The sequence below is a fragment of the Chelonia mydas genome, chromosome 5 (assembly GCF_015237465.2).
Source record: "Chelonia mydas isolate rCheMyd1 chromosome 5, rCheMyd1.pri.v2, whole genome shotgun sequence".
Classification (NCBI taxonomy): domain Eukaryota; kingdom Metazoa; phylum Chordata; order Testudines; family Cheloniidae; genus Chelonia; species Chelonia mydas.
In genome coordinates, this window is record NC_051245.2 from 118,529,640 (window position 1) to 118,542,130 (window position 12,491).

Sequence of the window (12,491 nt, forward strand, 5' to 3'; positions counted from 1 at the left end):
ATTTCTTTGCACACTTATATTACATAGTTCTGATTGATTGCTGTTGAACTTGCTTGAATGCAAGTAATTTTACCAGGTGACCTGTATTCAGCGTAGGGAAATACGGTCACCCTAAATACAGCAGAATCTCCTCAGGTTTCTCTTATCTGCATAGGGCATGAATGTCTTTAACGTCTTCTTTTGACTCTATATGGCAGCTTTACATGAACAAAATCTCCCATTTGAAACTTTTGAGGTTTATCCTCTGGCTTACAATCTGCATCCTGTTTGTATTTCTCTTGTTTGTTCTTAACACATTCATGAATAGTTTCATTGGAAGGTTTGGTTGAAAAAGGAGAACATGTAAGCCCTTGACAGGTAGTAAGTTGTGCATTGGCCTTGCATCCTCTTACACAGTTCAGAGGATGATACTCTTGTTGTTGAGTGTGTAGTGGTCCTGTAAGCAAACGGTGTTTTGCGTAAAGCTTTCTATGGTTTGTTCATTCTCTTGACTAGACCATTGGCTCTCAATGGTATAAAGAAATGGTTTGTGCTCGATACCATTGCTATTGAGGTAGTGTTGCTTTTCAGCAAAGGTCAATTGCATTCCATTGTCCGATACCAATTCCTTGGGAAATCCTTCTTGAGTGAAGACCAATGACAGGAACTTTATCATTAATTCAGTGGTAACCTTTACAGTGAATGTAACTTCCTACCACTTTGAATGATCATCTACCATTACTATGACAAACCTTTGCATAACAGACTGATCTTCTTCAAATGATCCCATTATATTGAGAACCGTTTTCTTTCATGGACAATTGGGATTGTCAACTGGTGTGAGAGGGATACTGAAGGTTTTCCGTGACTTATAACTACTTGCACAAGCCATGCAATTCTTTATTATTTCCTCAACCTGCTTGTCCATCCCTGGCCATTAGAAGTCTTGTCACAGTTGTCTTTCAGTTAGACTCCTCCTGAGATGTCCTTCTTGTGCCAGGTGGATCAATCATTCTCTCAGACGTGTAGGCACAACAAAATGGCCAATTCTCAAAATGCATTCATTTACAAGGGACAGTTCTTGTGATACGTGTCTATATGGTTGCAAGTGTTCTGGCATCCTCATCTTATAAGGCCACCCATCGACTATATAAGGCTTTAGGTCCTGAAGTACCTTGTCTTCTCTCATGGCTGTTGCTCGCTCTGATTCTGTGATCACTCCTTGAGTTGCAGCAGAGATTTGTGCAAAGACAGTGTCTTCATCATTGTTCACAATTGCACCCTCATGATAAGATATGGGCAGGCCAAGCAGACAATCATCAGTGGTGTTCTTGGCACCTGCAAGATACTGTCTGGAAATCTAAGTCCATTACTTTGGTGGCCCATTTGGCAACTCTTGGTGCTGCTAATCCAGAGCCTTGTGTGGTAAAGAAAACTGAAAGAGGTTTGTGATCAGATCTTAAGATAAATCTCCTATCCCACGGGTAGGTTCTGAACGTTCTTACTGCCCAGAAACATGCCAGAGCTTCTTTCTCAATGACAGAATAGGAATTTTCTGGATGAGTCAGGGTTCTGGAGGCAAATGCAATAGTGACTTCTTGTCCATTTTTTAGCTGAGTCAAGACAGCAGCATACTCTCAAGCATCTGTTGTGACAATTGTGTGCTTCTCAGAATCAAAAGGGCTAAGAGCTGGGCTGGTGGAAATTGCATGTTTTATCTCATTAAAGCTGTTCTTGCACACTTCATCTCATTCAATCCTCACATCCTTTTTAGGTGATGACTCAAAGGAACTACTTTTATAGTAAATTGCTGTAAAAACATAGAATAGCGTTCACACAATCCCAAGAAGGATTGAAATTAGTCCTTGTTGTCAGGCTCTGGTGAATCATGAATGGCTTTCACTAGGTCTTCTTTTGGTTGTATGCTATTCTGAGAGAATGTGTGTACTAGATGTGTCAGATTGCACAGAATTGCCATTTCTTGTTGCTGTTGGTAAGTCCTTGTGGCCAAAGCCTTTCTAGAACCTATTTTAGGATGACATCATGTTTGGATACATCTTTGTCATACACTAGAATGACAAGGTGGCTGAGGTAATATCCAGCTTTTCTTTTCTTGGTCTGAGGAAGCTCGAAAGCTTGTCTCTTGCACCAACAGAAGTTGGACCAATAACAGATATTACCTCACCCACCTTGTCTCTCTAATATCCTGGGACCAACAGAGCTACAGCAACACTGCATATAAACTAGAATGTCATCTTGAAAGTAAGTAACGCCCCTTGTCTCTCCAAAGATCCCATGCATCATTCTCTGGAATACGGATGCTGCAGAGACTAACCCAAATGGCATCCACTTGAATTGGAACAAACCTTCTGGAGTGATGAAAGCTGTGTACTTGCGGGATTCTTCCATTAAGGTGATCTGGAGGTAAGCGGTGGATCAATCAAGGGTGGTAAAGACTCTTGCCTCCTTCAAGGTGAGCAGCATTTTGTTGATGTTGGGTAGAGGATGACAATCCACAACACGTTGGAGTTTAGCACGCTCAAGTACACACACATGCAGACAGCACGATTAGCCTTCCTGGCAACAATGTCAAGAGAAACCCATTCTGATTAATCAACTGGTTCAATGATCTCTGCTTTGCACAGTTTCAGAATCTCCTCTTTGAGTGGTTGTCTCAATGCAATTGGTATGTTTCGCACTTTATGTTATACAGGCACCACTTTGTTTTTTAGCTGGATCTTGTGCTTTGAACTTTTTTGTAACACCTGTGGTATCGGTGAAAACTTCTGGAAAGCTGGAGACAATTCCTGTTTATAGCCTATCCTCAGTTTGCAGGACAGGTTCTGTACTATTCAGATCTAATATCTGAAGATCCCTTTGATTCTTTCCTAAACTAGAAATTGCCTTTTGGACTACATAGATTTCCCCTCGGGTATTATGGCTTTTGTACTTGAGAGCAGCTGCAAAAAAGACCATTGGTGGGGTTGGGAGATACCCAGGGTATGGTGTTCTTGTCTGGAGGATACAACTCAGTTGGGAGCTGGAAAATAGCACAGTTTAGAGGTGGCTGGGAATTATAGTGTAAGCAGAACCAGAATCCACTAATGTCCTCCTCTCAGGGCCATTGACTCACACTTGGTGGTGTGGTGATCTCCTCTCACATTCCAAACACCATCAGGATTCAGTTCACCATCATCCTCATGAGTGAAGACTCCAGATACAACACTGCTGGCAGACTTACAGACTTTTGCAAAATATCCTTTTTTGTTGCAGTTCTTCCATACTGATTTCTTGGCAGGGCATCCTTGAAAGTCTGCCTTATGACCTGTGCACTGCATCTGTAGCTTTGGTAGCAATGTGGTGTGTGGGAGGCAATGTGGATGTAGACTTGGGAACATTGCAGGTTGCAGTCTTGTACTGGACTGCATTAACCTCTGCAGGCTGGAAGACATCTGGTGTCATGGAAAGTGACTTAGAACAATGGATGGTACTTTCCATTCATCAGGTGGTTTCTCCAAGGTAAGTCCTTTTGTCATGAGGAGTCATTCACAAATCTGAAAACTGGTCGTCCTCATGACAATTTGATTTCTGATCATTTCATCTGGGAAACTGGCAAATTCACAGATTGCACTCAGCACACATAATATAGCTACGTAGTGATTGATGGCATCTGTGCATCGGAATAGAATTTGGAGTGTTTGGCAACAGCATTTAATAGAGAAATAAAATAACTATCCGGGCTCGGAAAGCAGCACCATACAGATCTTGCCATATCTTATGGCAAGTCAGTAATGGGAGGCAGATGCTTGAAGATTCACTGCCCTTCAGGACCAAGGCAATGGAACAGTAAGGCTTTCCACTTTTCTGGAGTGTAAGTAGAAGGTTCTATAGCAAGCGTACAGTTGCTGACGTAACACTTCTGTGGGAAGTTGTTCCCGTGGGAGTAGAGCAGTGGTGGGCAAACTTTTTTGGCCTGAGGGCTGCATCGGATTTCTGAAATTGAATGGAGAGCCGGTTAGGGGAGGCTGTGCCTCCCCAAACAGCCAGGCATGGCCCGTCCCCCGCCCCCTACCTGACACCCCCTGCTTCTCACCCCCTGACAGCCCCCCGGGGACCCCTGCCCCATCCCACACCCTGCTGCTCTGGGTCCCCTGACCGCCCCCGGACCTCCCACCCCTAACTGCCCCCCCTGCTGCCCCATCCAACCCCCGCTCTGTCCTGACTGCCCTCTGGGACCCCTGCCCCATCCAACCACCCCTTCTCCCTGACCGCCCCTGGACCCCTCGCCCCTAACTGCCCCCCCAGCCCATCCAACCCTCCCTTCTCCTTCCTGACTGCCCCCTCCGGGACCCCTGCCCCCTGTTCCCCACCTCTGACTGCCCCGACCCCTATCCACGCCCCTGACCACCCCCCAAACTCCCCTGCCCTCACTGCCTGGAGCACCGGAGGCTGGCAGCGCGGCTGCCCAGGACAGGCAGCTGCGCCACACAGAGCACAGGGACAGGCCAGGCTCTGCAGCCCCGCCGCCCAGAGCATTGCGCTGGCAGCGAGGTGAAACTGCGGGGGAGAGGGGACAGCAGGGGAGGGGCCAGGGTCTAGCCTCCCGGGCCAGGAGCTCAGGGGCCAGGCAGGGTGGGCCAGGCAGGGTGGTTCTGCGGGCTGGATGTGGCCCATGGGCCGTAGTTTGCCCACCTCTGGAGTAGAGGATCACCTGGAGCAGGCATGAAGAACAGTGAAGGCGGAACTTCTGCCATAGTAATAAGTGTGGAAGCAAGTTGGGGTACTCAGAACTGCAGAGGAATGTGCTGGCTGGGAAAAGGGAGCCCTATATAGGCACGGCCCCTTTAAATTTCTCTTCTCAGCAAGCACTATTTGCAGATAGCAGCAGCTTTAGACCTGTGGAGTTTTCCTGGGCGCAGCAACAGGAGATCACAGCAACAGGAGATCACAGCAACAGGAATCATGAGGCACTTGGTTAAGTTGGATTTCTGTTTCTCTGTGGTTCTTTTGTGCTTGTTGCCAGTTAGTTCTGTACCTGAACCCCTTTTGAGGAAGACTTGGGAAGCTTTGTAATAGCAAAGGGCAAAGTTTATTCTCCCCTCACTCTTTCACAGAGCTCATATTCTTTCTTTCCTTCTCCTCTCTCTCCTCCTCCTTCCCCAGTGCATCCTGGGAATTCTTCTGTCGACCTAGCTACCACCTCTTAGCCCTGGTCTACACTGTGTGTGGGCGTGGGTGGGATCGATCTAAGTTACGCAACTTCAGCTACGTGAATAACGTCGCTGAAGTTGACGTACTTCGACGGACTTTCCGTGGTGTCTTCACTGCGGTGAGTCAACTGCTGCTGCTCCCCTGCTGACTCTGCCTGCGCCTCTTGCGGTGCTGGAGTACAGGAGTCGACGGGAGAGCGCTCGGGGGTCGATTTATCGTGTCTAGACTAGACGTGATAAATCGACCCCCGCTGGATCGATCGCTGCCCGCCGATCCGGCGGGTAGTGTAGACGTACCCTGGGTGAGGTGAATTACTTTCATCAACAGGAAAATGCCTCCCTTGGGCATAGGTAGTGTCTACTGAAGCTGCAGCACTGCAGCTGTACTGTTTGTCGTGGTTTAAGTGTGGACATGCTCTACGTTGCTGGATGAATTCTTCCATCAGCCTGGCTGCTTCCTCTCGAGGGAGTGAATTTACTTCAGTGACGGAAGAACCTCTTCTATCCCAGTAGCAAGTGTCTACACTATAGCCTTACAGCTGCATAGCTGCAGTGCCACCGCTGTGCCATTGTAGTGCTTGTAGTGTAGACAGACCCTAACTCTCCATGTAGACACCGTTATGGCGTGCCGAAAGTCGCAGAGTGCAGCAAGCTAGTGTGCTGTAGATTCACTTGGCTCGCCACACACTAACTCGCTGCACAGCCAAGCCTTCAGTGTCAATTAACTTAATACAGGCTCTGGTGACAAATTCAACTCTAAGACTGACAGACACAAATTCAAACATGCTAGAACCTCATGCAGCTCTCTCATTTAATTGTATAAAAATATTGGTAATTTTTTATTCTGCCAGACCCCCCCATTCACACAACTTCCCTTCATGGAGTAATAGTCCTAAGAATTTTATTAATGGTACATTTTCAGATTTTACTACCTTTTGAAATTTATACTATGCATTTAATAACATATATATATATATGGTGTTGGATATATTTTGGGGATATCGATTTAACAACCAAACAGGGTGGTTAAAGTTTTGTTGAACGGGTTGTGTAAATCTATTGGGATGATAATGACAGACTAAAGATTATATGCCTGTGAGGAATTGGCTGGATACCTTAGCTTTATGAATATTGACATTCTTGATTTCCAGTGTAAAAGCACTTCTTAGATGTATTCTGTATATTCTTTTGTTTTCCCTCCCATCTCTACCCCATAAATCAGTTTCACTGACTTGGCTATCTGTCAGTGCACTATGGGTTCAATCCTACATTGTGCTGAGCACGCTGGCTCCAATCCAGCAAAGCACTTAAGGACATGCTTAACTTTAAGTGTGTGAGTAGTCCTACTGAAGTCAGTAGTGTGTATGTGGTAGAACTGGTCAAACAATATTAGTGAACAATGTTACCAGGGAATTATTTTTCCTGTCAATTGCCAAATAATCTGGGAATATATACACTTTTATTCATTTTTCTCTTTACTCCTGTGTCTATCTAATCTGTTCTGAAATGCAGAGCGCTCTGATCATGCTCTGGGGGAGTCAGGCAGGCCTTGGGAGTGGTGCAGTCACAAAAAGCTATCGGACACACACAGAATAGACTTGACTTTACAGTTCTTTTGAAATGCGGGAATATTCATTACATTGAGCCTTGCAATGAAGCTGCTATACATGATAGTAGAGCATTGTTGGAATATAGAAACAGACAATTTTGTATGGAAGATGGTTATTCAACGGGGCATTAATTTACAAGAAACATTCCACACTTTAATTGAGCACTTTTAAATACACTGCATCTGCTTTAATAGACTGCTCTCACTGTATGCATATGTACAATCTCATAAAGATGGATAAAAATTGTTTCAGTCTATCTGGAAACCAAGGAGAAATAGCAGCTTAGAGCCATATAGCTATGCATTATTAAACATTGGAAATTTTTGTTTTTGTGTAAACATCCAATACTTCCCTGTTGGCTAGTTAACCCCATAAAGCTAAGTGACCTGGTTTTCAATCAGACACTGAAAACTATTTTTCTCGTGTATACTGTCCTCCTAGCTACTAATTAAATTGTGCTGCTTAGTTAGATTAGCTCTTGGTTTTTACAGGCCATTTAACTCTTGAAAAAGTATTTAAATAGGGTATTACAATGAGGATTAAAATGAGAGAAATAAAAACAAGGTATGATTGCTGATTGTTTGCTGATTGATTGTTACAGATTCTACCAGAATTCTTTGCTTTCTATTTATTTAAAAAATGTAAAATGTTTTATAAGGACACAGAACTTGTCCTACTGGATCAGCCAATTTATTCATCTACTCACGCTCCCTGCCTGAAGCAGAAGCCAACACCCAATGCTTCAGTGGAAGCTTCTCTCCTCACTCTAGTATTTTGCTTATGGCCAAATCCCGATGCTAGTTCCCTGCCCATGTATCCGAACTGGGCACTGGGTAGATGTACAGGGCAAGCCGACTTATTATTTAGATTTGTGGAGGTTTGGCTATGGATTTTATTATGTTAGTATTAATTATTGTTATTGCCGTGCCTTTATGTGCATTAAAAAGTTGCAAAGGTGAATACAGCACTTATACAAGAAAAATCTAGCTGCACCATGTCTTTGAGTAGCCTGTAAAATGTGTAATTTCCGCAGGTTGACAGTATTGTACACTGCTTATAGCAGGGTTTTCTTTTATTTGTTCTGAATGTGCTAAACTCTTGTTCTTGTGTTGTGGGGCAGAGTGAGTTGCAGGGCTGATGTATTTTCACTGTTCTGTTTAACACTTTTTGACCACTTTAGTCAAATCCTCTCTAAATCTTCTAGGCTAAATAGCCATAGGGTTTTGCCATTCCTCTAACCATCTTTGTTCCTGCCCTTTGGGTCTCTTTAGTTTCCTAGGTATTTCTTTAAAGCAAATATTGTGGGTTTTTTTTCTGTTTTTGTTTTTTAAGTAAAACTTTCCATTCTCATGACGTGAGATGCATCTTGGCTCAATTTAATATGATTATATTTCCTACCTCTTTCTTTTAGTGCCTTTTCTTAACTTCTGATGTGCACTGAGCAGACGGCTTCACTGAGCCTATCTAAGTTAGCCCTCCAGACTTTTTCTGTAGAGGATCCTGCATGTTGAGATGACCAACTTGCATTCCTCTTCCAAGTCGTTAATCAGTATGGAGCCAATCATATGATGAGAGCATGAAGGGGGCCATTTACTAGTGAGTCACGTGCCTCCTGTGCGGAAAGGGGCGTCAGCTCTCTCTGCAGCAGAGTTCCTCTTTGTCCCTAGGCCTATTGAGGAGGGAAGGGGCTTGTGGCACATGCACCATCCTAACTCCAATGCTATAGAGAATTTCCCCATACAGGGAATACAGTCCTAGCCTGTATTAACTTTCTGTGCCCTTCCCCACTCCCAGTAAGGGAGTGACCTCTGAGGAGAGTGCCTGGGGCAGCCTCGAGATGTGTGGGGAAGCCCTGGCAATACAGAGAGCACAGGGCTTCCATGTGGATGAAACTGGCTTCCTGCTGTTCCTCCAGAATTTGTGGAAATTATGGGCCAGCCCTATGGTAGTGGGGATGTGGGTGGGGGAGGAGGAAACTCTGCTCCATGATACAATGGTTGGGGAGAAATCTTTTGAGAGAGACCTTGTGAGATGAGCGCTTGGGGCCTAAATACCCAATACCATCCAGGGACTTTCTACTATTAACGTGCACATGTCTCCCAGTGCTGAGGAGGAGTTGTTCACCTTTACCCTTTGGGTCTGTCTGTGATAACCACACCATAAAACCATGCACTAGGAGCTTCCACATTCTTACATGGCTCTTTATCTGCTACTGTTATGGATGGGAAAACATGGTTGTGGAACTGCGTTTTAGCCTAGGTTAAGCTCGGGTCTGTAATGTACTTCTAGAAATGTTTTCTCCATGCACCCTGGACATAAGAGAAGAGTTAGAACTCACTCACTCCTAACTAGTGGAGAGCATCATATGCTAGCGTTGTCCTTCTTATAATGTGGACAGGTCCTCTGTTCCCATCACTTAAATAATTTTAATTCATAAAGTTGAACCTTTTCTGTATGGTTATTTATTTTCCTTCATAATATTTTATAAGGTATCTTATTAAAAGCTAAAAGACCAAGTGGCTAACCCGCATCCATTTTATCCACCTTTAGCTACGTTTATTAACTGTTTCTAAGAACTCATTAGAGACTAACAACTTTCCCTTTCACAAGCCACACAGGTTTGACCTTATCAGGTTATATTTGTTCAAGTGTTCCACTATTCTGTCCTTAATTACCCTCTCAGTCAGTGGAATAATATACCGCATATTTGAAAGCTAATATGTGTATATCACTTTCTCTGTGTTTACAGTTATACTGTAAGGAGTTTAGTAGGATGTCAGCGTAAGATTTCTGCTGATATGACATCTTATTTGAACAACGACGACTTGTTTTGGTAGGTTTCTGGGGACTGACAAAAGAAAACAACCTTACAATTTTTCACATGGCTTGACCCACTCGGTTGTTTAGTGGAAAGTATTTGAGTAGGCGGCAAATGAAATTGCTTTTACATTTTCAAGACACATAAGATAGAAAATAGAAAAGACAGCACTAGATAAACATGCTGCATATATAATAATATTACTGCCAAGGAAATTTAATTCAGTCTTCAGTGATGGGTTTGGGCAGATGTGTTGCACTGAGTTAGAGATAAGGTAATGCATGTGGTGCGGTCTCAAGTAACTAGGAACGGAATGAAATTGATATTTTGCATTAGTCGTGTATTATTTATTGTATCTGATATAAGCGTACAGCAGATACCTGATACTGCCACCATCTGCATGATATCAGATACTCCCTGTCTATATGGCAGGGAGGAATGGGGGCTATTTTAACTTCCTGCAATAGCTGATGCAGATAAAATTAAATTGACTTAAAAACTTCTACTGTTGGGTTAGTGCATGTTTGGATCAGCTATTGTTTCGCTGAGAAATGCTATAATTTAAAATCAGCGTTTCTACTTGGAGTTAAAAAGTTAGTCCCTAGTAAACACAGTGCTGTCCTTCAGGGGTTGGTGGTATTAAAAAAATCAGCAATTATGATTAACCCTACAATAACAAACCAGAATTCATGTACTAAGAAAGGAGGAAAATATCTGCAAGAAGATGTTTCAATTTCAGGCTATTTTTGAAGTTATGATAAACTGGGAAGGGGGAGAGATTTTAACAGTTAAGATATATACTTTGACTGTATCCTATGAATCGATAAATGTCAATCATATCCTTAGAGGGATGATGAGAGAAGACAGAAATCGTAACTCATGAAACAGCAGGGAAGTTCTCAAACTCTTCAGGAGACAATAAGTTAATGTTAGAGGTTGTGACTTAGTAAAGACATCCTTACAGGCACATGCTTCCCGGCTTTATCTAATGGTGGTGTGGGCCTAAAATTCCAGAGAGCATACCTCAAAAGCACAAACAGAAGTGGGCATTTGAAGAAAGAGCTACTGCACCTGGACTTAAATCTCTCTTGTGCCCAAAAAAAAAAAAAAAAAAAAAAATTGAAGCAGATTCTCATAGTCAAAATACTAGCATTTCCTGCTAAATTATTTAAGGCATAATTATCTAACTAGGTTCTTACATGTCTTCCATCATTTATAGTATAGGCATGCATCACATATATTAATGTGTTTGTCCTCACAATACTCTTTGTGGCACAGAAATATTTCCCCTATTTTATAGATGGGGACCAGAGGCACAGAGAGACAAAGTGACTTGCCCAAAGTCAAACATGGCAGAGTGGGGAATTGGATCCTGGTTTCGCAACTGCAAGGCAAGCGCTGTAACCAAGAGACTGCCCTTCCTTTCTACCTGTCAGATGATAAGTACTATAGGATAACAGAAGGAATCTAGGTGGTTCTGTAACATGGTTTTCTAGACCTGTGCAATCCCTTCCAAGTTCACACATTCTGAAATGTGAAAATGTTTGCATTTTAATAAATGTTTTTCCTGTGGCCGAGTCTCACTGTTGAATGCAAAGGCAAAGCCTGGGTTTGACTTGCTAGTTTTCTGATTCACTGATGGAACAGAACTCTGATTCAAGGAAAAGAGATTTCCCCTTGTAAAACTGGGCTAGAATTATTACATGAACCAAAATATAAATTAATAATGAGATGGTTCCCTATAAATGGGGAATTGCAGAAGGGGCAATGTTATAGGCCAGTCAGACAGACATGAAGGTGAGAGAAAATGAGTTTCCTCTAGCTCTTCCACCTGGATCAGAGAGCACAACTAAATTGCATCTGATCTCTGTAATTACCAGAAAATGACTTCTGAAGAGCTAGGCTGACACTCCCAATCACGTGGGATAGGCCCAGCCAATGACAGACACAGGAAAAATATATGTGACTTGTCCCATGTGATCTATTGCAGTCAGCCAGGCTCAAATTCAAAATGCATGACATACTGTAGCCCTGCTGAAACCTGTGCATCTCCAGATGGAGCAAAAAAGTTTGGAAAAAACTTCTACAAACGGTTCAGGCTGATTTTCAGGTCAAGCCTGTCAATCCATCATGAGGGAGGCTCCAGTGACAACAAAAAATGGTGAGAAACCTTAAACCAACTGCCAAGAACCAAGCGGTACAAAAATATAACAAAAACATTTTATGTGAACAACTGAACGGCGGTGCCCTGGCTGTCTAGTGGCAACTTGTCATGTGTGAATCCACACTCCTTCCCTGGTGCTTAGGAAAGCTAGGAGTGTTGTGGAAGCAGAACACACAGCAGACAGGACAAAGAGAGTAACCTCATTAGCGACTCTTTCTGGTGAAAGTATGGAGCAGCATTCACAGACTCCTGGGGGCCGTGCACAGCTGTTTCTTTGGAGAAGAGGTCTCTAGGAAGCTACACCTTTAAGACGAAGGGGTATGTGTGGTGGTTTTGGGGCAAAACCAGAGGAAACATGACACATCAAGTTGGAGAGAAGGAAGAGAAAGGGATTAATTTTAAATGCATGGGACACGCTCGTATATTACATTGAGGCAGACCATACAGTAACCCTGCCTTTGTGAAGGAAGGAAAATGGTTAAATTAGATTACGCGCCCTATTTTACCCTTACTTGCCTAGCATGTCCATCAGGGACTCTACTGAACAAGTAGGGGATGAAGTGGGCTGAGAGAATGTTGCAGGCAGTTGTGGGTTGACAGGTTCTCAGGATGTGGAACTGGCTGCTAGGAGTGAAAATCCAGACCCTGTCGTGGTGCCAGATTATTCCCCATAGTTAAGGCTACGTTTATGTCACGGAGATCATGGAAGT

The 12,491-nt window shown here is 43.4% G+C and overlaps 1 protein-coding gene across 11 annotated transcripts in view; it reads left to right on the forward strand.

The window, feature by feature from the left end:
- The window catches only part of KIAA1958 (KIAA1958 ortholog), a 118,144-nt gene that overhangs the window by 13,015 nt on the left and 92,638 nt on the right, over nt 1-12,491 (forward strand). For 5 of the 11 annotated variants that reach the window (XM_043546711.1, XM_043546707.1, XM_043546705.1 and 2 more), the window contains one exon: nt 2,270-2,403. The exons of the other annotated variants lie outside the window; for them this stretch is intronic. The gene's annotated coding sequence lies outside the window, so the exon portion shown is untranslated. The remainder of the gene's footprint in view (nt 1-2,269; nt 2,404-12,491) is intronic. 11 annotated transcript variants of the gene reach the window in all.